Raw genomic sequence first — 11,225 nt, forward strand, 5'->3', positions numbered from 1 at the left:
AACTACTCGGCCGGCGGTGGAAGCATCAAACGCCACGTGTCATGCAGGATCCAGACCCCTTCCCCTTCCGGGTTTCAAAGAAAATGATTAAGGCATGGAAATATTAATATGCTCTTCACAGGGGTCTGTGAGGAGGCAATTTCCATCATGCGCATGTATATTTCGCCATGTGGAAGAAGAAAAAACACATTTCTCTGATGTTTCTGCACACAGAACAGTGGCGAGTCTGCTGATACTGAAGCTTGCAGAGAGGTGTAAAACGATTGGCCTGGTATTAAATTAGGGGGTGTGACAGGAGTTTTTTTTTATCACTCTCTAATTTGGTTAATGCCCCTGGAGTATGTAATCATATCGATGGCAACGTCCTGGACTGGTTCGTTAGTATATTCATGGTTCCAGGGATATTAGTTCAAATAAACTTTGGTCGTTTGCCTTGTGGATCAATTCTGACAAGTCTTTTGACTATGGTTTTATGGGGAACCTACTTTATAGTGTGAGCTTTATTGTGATTTTAGCTGGCGTAGTCGGCTAGCTAGAGAGTACAACTACATTACTGTGTTCTATGGTCCAGAATTCAAGTGAGAATAATCCTTTCATAATCAGTGTCCTCCAGTATTCACACAGGAATATTTCACAGACGGTCATTGAACATGGTAATTGAAAAACAATCCATCTCCATGGTTGAGTTAAGGAGCTAAATTCAAGAGCTATATGCATGAAGGACAGCTCGGCATGTCCGAATTTGATTAGCTGCTCTTGCTGGGTACATAAATGAATTAATCCTGCCTTTTGTCCTTCAGATGCATTCACCGAGATCCCTTGTGGGAGAAAGGAAGTTAATTAAGATCATGGTAAAGGTGAGTTTCTGTGCCGTTGCTTGTAAATGTTGTGGGACCTTAAGCCTGCATCAGCCATCTGAAAAAATACGTAATAGTAGGTGAAAGTGGCACTTTGTGAGGAAATATTATTTTCTCCGTTTCATATAAATGTATCGCGATCATGATTTATATCTTGACTTTAATATTATTGTTAATTGTTAGAATGGAAGAGTGGTGTGGGAAATGATAACAATTTCCCAATGATGTAGTCAAAAAATGGAAAGGGTGAACAAATGTGAATGATGATGAAGGCCAGTAGGGAAGTTCCGTCTAGCAACTTGCTGATGCTAGCCTGGCGTGCTGATTCAATGTGGCGTTGTCCGGATGGATGACTGTATATTTGTATCTCACAGGAGAGAACCACACCTTTGCCGTGGCAATCTCCAGGATGAGGCGTTCCCACGGAAGTCCTGGGGTCACTGACGCCAGGAGAGGTGTGAAGACTGATAACTTTAATCAACAAAATGTATGTTACTGTGTGAATTACATTTTCATGTTTGGATTCTTTCAAGAGTTCATAAAGAGCTACGGATTTTGATATGTTTTATTGTACTGTAAGTGCTATTTATTGTTACAGGGAAGCTGTTTGTCTGATGGCTGTCAGCTCGAAGTGGAACGACACAGGTGCACTCCTACAGTATCATACAGTTTTGGGGTGTGGTGATTACTTTAGAGAATTCGTGTGAGGTTTTATGCCTTTTGTTTTAATGTTTTGGGCCATGCAAAGTGATGCTAATTAGACGTGAGGAGATACTGGGATTTGGCACTCTTAAGATAATAATAATAATATATTATAATAATTTATTCTAATAATAATAAAATCTGGGTTGAAATTTCTAGGACTTATTTTCTTGGATTATTATTTGGTGAATGGTCTAATGGTAGATGTTATTCAGACTACACACAGCATATACAGTGCATTCAGAATGTATTCAGACCCCTTCCCTTTTTCCACATTTTATTATGTATTATTTATTTAGTTATTATTATTCTAAAATTAATTAAACAAAACATTTTCCTCATCAATCTACACACAATACCCCATAGTGACAAAGTGAAAACAGTTTAATATTTTGTCACAAATGTATAAAAAATTAGAAACATAAATACCTTATTTAAATACGTGTTCAGAACCTTTGAAATGAGTCTAGAAATTGACCTTAGGTGCATCCTGTTTCCATGTATCATCCTGGAGATGTTTCTACAACTTGATTGGAATCTATCTGTGGTAAATTCAATTCATTGGTCATGATTTGGAAAGGTACACACCTGTTTGTATAAGGTCCCACAGTTGACAGTGCATGTCAGAGCAAAAACCAAGCCATGAGGTTGAAGGAATTGTTCGTAGAGCTCCGAGACTGGATTGTGTCGATGCACAGATCTGGGGAAGGATACCAAAAAATGTCTGCAGCATTGAAGCTCCCTAAGAACACAGTGTTCTCCATCATTCTTAAATGGAAGAAGTTTGGAACCACCAAGACTCTTCCTAGAACTGTCTGCCCGACCAAACTGAGCAATCGGAGGAGAAGGTCCTTGGTCAGGGAGGTGAAAAAAAAGTGACCCAATGGTCACTCTGACCTAGATCCAGAGTTCATCTGTGGAGATGGGAGAACCTTCCAGAATGACAACCATCTCTGCAGCACTCCACCAACCAGGACTTTATGGTAGAGTGGCCAGATGGAAGCCACTCCTCAGTAAAAGGCACTTGACAGCCTGCTCAGAGTTTACCAAGAGGCACTTAAAGGACTCTCAGACCATGAGAAACACGATTCTCTGGTCTGATGAAACCAAGATTGCACTATTTGGCCCGGATGCGAAATGTCTCGTCTGGAGGAAACCTGGCACCATCCCCACGGTGAAGCATGGGGTGGCAGCATCATGCTGTGGGGATGTTTTTCAGCGGCAGGGACTGGGAGACTAGTCAGGATGGAGGGAAAGGTGAACGGAGCAAAGTACAGGGGGGACAGGGCCACGGGCACGCACTATGATGAAAACCTGCTCCAGAGTGCTCAGTACCTCAGACTGGGGTGAAGGTTCACCTTCCAACAGGACAACAACCGTAAGCACACAGCCAAGACAATGCAGGAGTGGCTTCTGGACAAGTCACTGAATGTCCTTGAGTGGCCCAGCCAGAGCCCGGACTTGAACCCAATCGAACATCTCTGGAGAGACCTGAAAAGAGCTGTGCAGCGACGCTCCCCATCCAACCTGACAGAGCTTAAGAGGATCTGCAATAAGATGGGGGAATGGGAGAAACTCCCCAAATACAGAATGGGAGAAACTCCCCAAATACAGGTGTGACAAGCTTGTAGCATCATACCCAAGAGGACTCAAAGCTGTACTTTCTGCCAAAGGTGCTTCAACTGAGTAAAGGGTCTGAATACTTATGTAAATGTAATATTTCTTTTTTTTTCAGTCAATCTGCACACAAACAATTCAACCTGTTTTTGCTTTCTCATTATGGGGTATTGTGTGTAGATTGATGCAGAAATACAACTATTTAATCAATTTTAGAATAAGGCTGTAACGTAGCATAGTGTGGAAAAAGTTAAGGGGTGTAACTACGCAGCTCTGAGCGAAGGTTAACTCAATCATTTAATGCCGGGACGTTGATTGAAAGATATTAACAACAAAAATTAAAATATAAACACAACATGCAACAATTTCAAAGATTTTACTCAGTTACAGTTCACATAAGGAAATCAGTCAAATTTAAATAAATTAAGTCAGCCCTAATCTCTGGATTTCACAAAACTGGAAATACAGATATGCATCTGTTGGTCAAAGATACTATTAAAAAATGGAAACTATTGGCATGGATCAAAAAACCAGTCAGTGTCTGGTGTGACCACCATTTGCCTCATGCAGCGCAACACATCTCCTTGATCAGGCTGTTGATTGTGGCCTGTGGAATGTTGTCCCACTCTTCTTCAATGGCTGTGCGAAGATGCTGGATAGGGCGGGAACTGGAACACGCTGTTGTACACGTCCACCCAGAGCATCCCAAACATGCTCAATGAGTGACATGTCTGATGAGTATGCAGGCCATGGAAGAACCGGGACATTTTCAGCTTCCAGGAATTGTGTTCAGGTCCTTGAGACATGGGGCCGTGCATTATCATGCTGAAACATGAGGTGATGGCGGTGGATGAATGGCACGACAATGGGTCTCTGGATCTCGCCATGGTATCTCTGTGCATTCGAATTGCCATATATAAAACGCAATTGTAGCTTATGCCTGCACACTCAATAAACCCACCACCATCATGGGGCACTCTGTTCACAACGTTGACATCAGCAAACCGCTTGCCAACACGACGCGCACACGTCTGCCATCTTTTCCTGGTACAGTTAAAACTGGGATTCATCTGTGAAGATTTCTCTAGCGTGTCAGTGGCCATCGAAGGTGAGCATTCTCCCACTGAAGTCGGTTAAAATGTCGAGACCCTGGTCTCTGGACGATGAGCTTCTCTGAGACGGTTTCTGATAGTTTGTGCAGAAACTCTTTGGTTGTGCAAACCAACAGTTTCATCAGCTGTCCGGGTGGCTGGTCTCAGACGAAGAAGCCGGATGTGGAGGTCCTGGGCTGGTGTGGTTACACGTGGTCTGTGGTTGTGAGACCGGTTGGACGTACTGCCAAATTCTCTAAAATTACGTTGGATGCGGCTTATGGTAGAGAAATGAACATTCAGTTCTCTGGCAACAGCTCTGGTGGACATTCCTGCAGTTAGCATGCCAATTACACTCTCCCTCAAAACTTGAGACATCTGTATTGTGTGACAAAACTCCACATTTTAGAGTGTCCTTTTATTGTCCCCAGCACAAGGTGCACCTGTGTAATGATCATGCAGTTTAATCAGCTTCTTGATATGTATAATATAATAATATATGCCATTTAGCAGACGCTTTTATCCAAAGCGACTTACAGTCATGTGTGCATACATTCTACGTTATGTCACACCTGCCGGGTGGATGGATTATCTTGTGCACAAAATTTGAGAGAACAAAGCTTTTTGTGCATATGGAACATTTCTGGGATCTTTTATTTCACCTCATGAAACATGGGACCAACACTTCACATGTTGCATTTATATTTTGTTCAGAATAATTGCTTAACGGTTATATTGGACACGTAACTTATAGTATTCCGAGTGGTGATGCAAGGCTTGCTAGCTTGGCTTGACCTATTGGATACGCTTATGGCCCTATAGCATTCAGATTAAGTCATACTGAAGATTATATTATGGTCAAATTCCTGCTACGCTAATTCTCTGTCATCCTCAGTCGAAGTGGAATTTCACCAATCTACACTGACAATAGAATGATAGTGAGCGATTTTGCAGTCTGAACTTGAGTCTAATGCCAAAAGAAGGTGTCAAAAGATCATGTGAAGGGCTTTGTAGTCAATTGGGCTCAGCGTCAGACTGCTTCTGGGATTGGAGAATATCTGTCTGTATTTGCTAATATTAATACTCAGATCAATGTGTGTTCTGGCTGTGGAGGAGACTGGTGTAATTCCGGTCTTTAGTAAGGAATTATTGTCTGGAGATAATTTCCGTTCCACATCTCCCTAAGCCTTTGTTGGGGAATCCTGAGTCTCTGAAGAATTTGTGAGAAATGTATGGCATTATAAAATAGATAACAACACCAACTCAAATGGGTGGTGTTTCTACCTGTGTAGAGACATGCGGATATAAGTGATAACATTTTTAGATATAAGCAGAGATTTGAAGATAAAATACAGATTTTGCAGTTTATATGTTCTTCAATCAAGTCATGAAATCATGGGCTTTCACTTTTCTGACAATAGCAAAATGGCAAAACATAGACTAGAGGGCTGACAGATTGCATGGAGAGAGTAGACCCTTCCTTGAACATGCCAGGTAATTTGGTTAAAAGCCTTGACACGGGTCAATAAAGTACGGTCTCTAGGGGAATAGTGTGCGCTGTGCAGCAGATAGAGTCCCTGTCGCTGCATAGACATGCTACAGTATAGACTAGAGGTGATTGAAGTGAAGCCCTTAGCTAGTGACAGCCCATGGCTAGATGTCAAAGTAAGCCAGCTTAATTGCACATGACATTAAGAAAATGCATGTGCTAACAGGGAGTGCACACATCATTATTCCTCAGCATAACACCTCATTAATATTTTTTTTTGTTTGTTATCCCCCCCCCTGATTCTGTGAGGAGGGTTGCACTGTTAAACTGGATTGGGAATGACAGGGAGATGAATCTTCTTGACTCCAGGCATGTGTTTCCTGTTTTGCATTCTAATTAGGCGACACACCCCACCGCCTGTCGGCCCCGGCAACATGGCCTCTGGAAAAAGTGTCACGCTGGCGGTGGAAGATCATAAAGTACAAGAGTCCTGGCGTCTTCGCAAAGTGGCGTGTGTGCCGTGTGTGGGATTCGTCGCTTTATGGAAAAGGTCATATGGCTGAAAGCGAGGTGTGATCTATTCATCAAAGTCATGGGGCGGAATTGCCGCCACCTCATTCCTCATTCCTGTTCCTCGCCCTTTCGTCAGGTGGTTTGGGGTCAGGTGTGTTGTGACCTGCAGTTAGCAGCAGTGCCTGTGCAAGGCACATTGCCTGGTACTACTCCAACCCATAGAGTAAGAACTGTAGAGATCCTATCAGCCAAAAGCGTGTCAGATAAAATAAGCCTTTTGAGTTGGATTGGATCATCTCTATATGAAAATACCCTCTCTTCACAGGTAACAGTGCGGTTTGGCCGAGCAAGCGAAATGTTGATGATTCATCACTCATGTTGTACACTATCCACAATTAACAGTGTGCGGTAGATTACCTTGTTTCCCTTCTACTCCTGCTGAGGGGAGAATCAATTCTGCATTCTGTAATGTGCAACTGCTAAACACCATCTTTGATACAATGCTGTTAGGGTAGAGGTCAGACTGGCATACAGGAATAATACAAATGCATCATGTTAGATAAGAAAATGTACAGGCCGACTCCTTTGTATATCTCACAGGTGCAGCAAACGGAAATGTGGATAAAGGATTTTCTTACAATGTAATACCTGAGCATCAAGATGTTGCTCACTGTCTGTATTTTTTTCACATTTCCCCATGGTTATACAATTATAATAACCAATCCCTACGTTTTTCTACGTTATTTTGTGCCTTTCCCATCCTCCCTTAAAAATGATAAGTCTGATCAACGGGAGAGGGACTTCCCTACCACTGTCGCCCCAAAACAACCCCGGATTCTCTAATCCCAGATTCCATTAAGTTTCCTTCCCTCCGTTCCTTCTTTTGGTAGAAATATAAACCGCCTTCCTCAATAAGCTGCAAATCTCATCATCAGCCTATAAAAGAAAGAGCTGTTATTCTTTCTCCTGCTGCTGTTATTCTCCTCTCCTAATTATGCAGAACGGCGTCAAGTTTCCAATATTATCCTGCTGCTACACAGACAGGGTATAATTTATACTGAGAGAATAATGTACTGTCCTGATGGTGTCTAATGCCATAGATGAAGAAATGTGTTATATTGCAAAGGCAAATTATGTTTAATGTTGTATTTCTACGCATGTGTGTGGTTATTTCAGTTCAGTGTTTCCCGTACAGCACATGGGGTTGATGGTTGATGGCATCAGCCCTTCAGTTATTAGGGATAACAGTCAGACAGTGTGCTTTTAGAGAAACTATTCATGACATTGTGGAGATGGGGAATGTTCTTGACATGTTTCCCACAGGCGGTCCAAACTTAAAGGCCATCTTATGTGAGAGAAAGTCGCAGTTCAGCAAATTATCTAGTTGTCTGTGGCAAGATTATACTTCTAAAACATTTTAGTTTGCAGCTAATTTAACTATTCATTGGGGGTAAATGTAGTGCTACTTTTGCAAGCTTCTACTACCTCCTCTCTGTTTATATTATTATTTTAATTTCTTATTGTATTTGTACTCTGCAACTACCCTGTGCATGTGACTAAATACAAATAAAAATTAATAAATACAATTGCCTCAATCACTTAAAACAAAATCGAATCTATTTATGTACACCGAAATGAAAATAGAATTGCCTCAAGAATTCGAAACTGAAAACGAGTACCTCGGCCGTGGCCAGTTTGCTGGTCTACTTCTATGTACCCTCTTTATAAACAATAAATTGGCCCCGCTTTTCTGTTGTGGCAATCTCACACTGTAACATGAATGTACGGCTTTGTTTACTGCTTTGACCCACACTGCTGCAACAGTGATTCATCTTCGACACCTTATTACAGTTACTTGCAATGAGATTACACAATTTCAGTGCCGTTTTCTGGAATCTAACTAGACCTACTGGGAATATGTTAGTTGAGAACGATATGAGTGGGAGACATTGCCATCCTTCCTGTCCTGTATTACTGTCGTGTTATAGAGCCCAGATATAATTATGCATTTGAATAATGCTGTGCAATATCTCCTTCTAAGTGATCGGGTAGGCTAAATGATTGGCCTCTCAATGTAATTTCAGCCTCTCTGAATAGAACGTTATTTGATAAATTAGTTTTTAGGCCTAGATTGTCATCTCTCACATTTAATTTCTCACTATATCATGTTCTTTGACAACAATTCAATGGAGGCTGCAGTTCAGAAATGGAATTGACCACTATGTCTGGCTACACGGCATGCAGCGTGCCCAGAGAGAAATATGGGCAGAAATGTGTCTATTTATTATGAGTTCTTTGTTAGAGTTATGGTCCAGTTACCTCAGGATCGCAAAAGTTAAGTGAAGAAAGTGTAAGCGTGAAACATAAATAGATGTATTTCACTATAAACTACTTCAGATTATTGTAATGCACCCTAAGAACCTTGATTAAGATTGATGATAATTGTAACTTTATTTGTAAGGTCTTGAACCTGAGATGTAACCTGAATGATTATAATGACTGTAATCAGGTAAGATGCCATCAGTTAGCAGAACTCTGACCCCAAGGCCTATTCTAGCATCAGACACGTGTTTTTCTCTCTCTGAGCAATGAAGAGGCCATACTGTATTTAAAGGGAAATCTCACTGCGGATATGCATTTCACATGATTTCGACCTTGTTGTAAAATTTAGTGGTGACAAAATTTTTGTTCTCAACTATTCTCCATTTTATTTATACTGTACTGTCCCAAAGGAATTGTTATACAAACCACATTGTACTGTAATTCCAGGATTATTCTTTGCATTACCACTTCCAAAATATTCATTGAGTACTTGGATTCCCCTGAGGTGATAACACCACCTGTATCTGCTTCTCATTCGTTGGCTCTCCCTGAGGGACTGGAGTCTTCTCCAAATATAGCCCACTAATATGCAAACATTTTAACGAGGGGACTTATCTGTTCCTGGTCCTTGTTTTAGCATCTTAGCTCTACTTCTGCCCTGTATTAACATATTTCCCCCTTACTCTGAGATCATAATCCAATTGTATGTTCTTGAAAGTGGATAAACCAATAAAAAATTGTCTTCTTTTTTTTTGGGCGACGGCACGGAAATTCATAGCGTAGCGCACCAGTAATCCAATAAATAATAGCACTCAGCAGCCACATTTAAATGAGGGGACCTTCCACCTCTCTCCTGATGCCATCCATGCTCACAGTTGGAGGTTGTCTGCCAGTATTACCCACTGTGGGTGGTCCGGAGCACAGAGCCAGCCTGCCAGGCTTCGGGCCTATCAGAGGAGAAGACCTGAGCCAGCGTAAGTACACACTCTGCTCTCCAGTTAACCTATTTTACTGTATGGCTCAGCATTGTCGCTAACTAGGCATATCCATATTTTTCATTTATCTAACATTCTCAGTGTGTGGGGACACATTATACATTGCATACAAGATTGTCTTCTCTTCTCCGTTAAGACCATGATGTCTAGATGGATCGTTATCTTCCGAAACATCTTTTTTTTGTTTCCTACCTTGTGCTCATTAGTCAGCCGCCACAAAAGGAATTGCTGTCACAATTCAGCCTGTGTTAATTTCTCATGGAATATCAATTATGCTCCATAATGGGAAGCAGCACTGCGCACAACCTGGAGGGGATCAGGGTCCCTCTCTCTGCAATCATCCCAAATCACCCATCCATTGCTCTCTCCCTCCTATCCCTCTCTCCCATCTTCTCCTCCATTCGTCAGTTCATTGAGAGACTCATACTTTCTAATTAGTACCAATGAGGAAAGGGACTTCATTACCGGCCGACTATGAATCATTATCTGATGTAATTGGCCCTCCATTCCCCTAGGAGGTGCCCTGCTCCAGCCTGCACAGCTGGAAGAGCCTTCAATGTGACTGCAGGAGGCCTGGGGAGTGTTCCAATAATCTCTCCTTCCTCCTGAAGTACGCTTGTACGCTTGTTCACTATTTCCCACACTTTTAAAAGAATTGTATTGGTGTTGGCATGTGCTAAAGTGAGTTTCCATAAACCAGTAATTTCCTTTAAAATGCATGAAGGTTGGGAGGAAAGATAGATAATTGGGACATAGCCCTACAGTCTGTGCAGTTCTGATGATGACCAACTTTCTCTGCTGCAGCGATGTCATTAATAATTTCTATGTCAGCATGTGCTAACAGATTCCTATTAATCATAGTTTAGGAAGGGTTTGGATGTGGTGCGGCTCTGTCTTACAGGCCCAGTGCTGTCAAAAACTAGATTTCTTTGTGTTTTATATATCTTTCCACACTATGAGTTTGGAATAATACTGTAACTTGTGAAAATAATGATAATATATTTTAGTGTAAGAGCTGTTTGAAAAGACCACCTGAAATTACAGCCTGTTTTGGTGGGATGGAGTTTTGGCCTGCCTGGTGACATCACCAAGTGACAAATTAGTTAATAGACTAATAAGAAAGAGTTCCAAACCTCTCTGCCAATAACAGCAAATGTTCAGCCTCCCCCTTCTCACTAAGAATCATTATCCTAGGTCCTGGCAAAATTCTTGCTTGAGAAATTGCTTTTGCTAAGACGCTATATTTGTTTCTTTTACACCATTTTAATTTAAAACAATCAAAGTCAGGTACAATTGTTACCCAGAAATGATTTGATATTGAGATCAAAATGGCTGCATTGGGCCTTTAAAAGGAGATTCATTTGATATAAAAATGTATTCTGTGTCACTACAGGGCTTGGTAATGTATAACTATGTTGGCGAGGCTAGCTTCCTCATTCATGGTGATTCATTTGAATGACTTATGAATATGATTACATTTGCTTCCTACCACCATGATCCGAAAAATACTTACTTATTTTGTAAGGGTTGTCCATGTCCAACCCAGCTAATGTTTTGTCTGCATAAAATACAATAGTGTGGGCAACATTTGCAAACAATAAAGCATCAGGAGATAGGCCTAATCTAAATGGAGATTCAT

At 41.4% G+C, this 11,225-nt stretch overlaps 1 long non-coding RNA gene across 1 annotated transcript; it reads left to right on the forward strand.

Annotated features, from left to right (window-relative positions):
• Positions 1-262: 262 nt before the first annotated feature.
• Positions 263-1,638, forward strand: LOC124045379. The gene is made up of 3 exons (XR_006840845.1): positions 263-857; positions 1,232-1,344; positions 1,456-1,638. It is a non-coding gene; the product is annotated as an uncharacterized LOC124045379 (long non-coding RNA).
• The last annotated feature ends 9,587 nt before the right edge of the window (positions 1,639-11,225 follow it).

Source organism: Oncorhynchus gorbuscha, linkage group LG10, assembly GCF_021184085.1.
Source record: "Oncorhynchus gorbuscha isolate QuinsamMale2020 ecotype Even-year linkage group LG10, OgorEven_v1.0, whole genome shotgun sequence".
In the NCBI taxonomy this organism is placed as follows: domain Eukaryota; kingdom Metazoa; phylum Chordata; class Actinopteri; order Salmoniformes; family Salmonidae; genus Oncorhynchus; species Oncorhynchus gorbuscha.